Raw genomic sequence first — 1,275 nt, forward strand, 5'->3', positions numbered from 1 at the left:
GGGGGAGGTGGGGGAGGTGGTGGAGGTGGGGGAGGTGGTGGAGAGGAGGGATGCTGTCAGAGTCACAGCTGCAGGAGAAATGACTCACAGGGAGTTCACGGAGAAGAGCAGAGTTTAAAAGGAGAATCTGGTTCATCCTCAAACAGTACAGCAGCTAGAGGTCAAAGGTCACTTCTAAAGATAGACGTCAGGTTGTTTTTTTTTAATTTGTGCACTGCAAATTTCTGTGTTTAGCTGAAAGAACAAAACCATGAAAACATAAACATTGTGGACATTTTAGTTTATGGCACAAATACACACTAACTGTCGTGATTCTCTGAATTTCCACAACTTTAACAATCGCACCTCAACTGTAGATAATTGTACGTAGAGGAAAATCTTCACAGACAACACAGTGCAGTACCATGTTTTCAACACTCATTCACCACCTAACATTTAGAGGGACACTGTTTTACACAGGTTCCTTGTTTGTTTGTTTGTTTTTTGTTTTTTTTTTTTTACGTCCATGTTTGTCAAACTGGTTTCAAATAAAAAGTCCAACCCAGGAATGTGACCAGGGAGGAAGTGAGTCGTCAATGAAAAACACACGAGTCGGAGACAGAGTCTTGTATCTGACTGTAACACAATGACCAACAGCACAGTTGGCCGCAGCTCCACCGTGCTGCTCACGACTGCCAACAAACTGTCAGCACAGATGGCTGAGTGGTGGAAATCCAAACAAACTGGGCTCCAGAGTCCAAACGTGGTCTACAGACTGGACTCGGGACTGTCCTTCTCACAGACGGACTGTTCACTCCAGGCTGATTATAGGTGTGAATGATGGTGTGAATGTTTTAGTCATATTCACACAGCAGGCCCAGAGAGTAGGAGCAGCATGAGGTCAAGTATCTTTGGACACAGGGACACATCAACAACTTAAACGTATCTTTATTTGTCATTGTGACACAGCACAGCACAGCACACCATGCACAACGAAATTTAACCTCTGCATTTAACCCGGGGAGCAGTGCTTGAGGACGATGCCATGTGCCTCAGTGCATCTCAGTGGCAACCTGGCAGTTGGTGGATTCGAACCTGGGGCCTTCCGGACCGAAGTCCGCTTCCTTTACCACTAGGCCACCACCGCCTCAAGAACAACACATGTCTTAAAGAAGAACAGATGAATGTTTATTTTTACTGAAGTGAATCTGAATTTCAAACCTTTCCACCACAAGACGCTGCTGCTGCCACTGCTGCTGCCACTGCTGCTGCCACTGCTGCTGCCCCTCTTTCTTC

This window comes from Cynoglossus semilaevis, chromosome 3 (genome assembly GCF_000523025.1).
Source record: "Cynoglossus semilaevis isolate Cse_v1.0 chromosome 3, Cse_v1.0, whole genome shotgun sequence".
In the NCBI taxonomy this organism is placed as follows: domain Eukaryota; kingdom Metazoa; phylum Chordata; class Actinopteri; order Pleuronectiformes; family Cynoglossidae; genus Cynoglossus; species Cynoglossus semilaevis.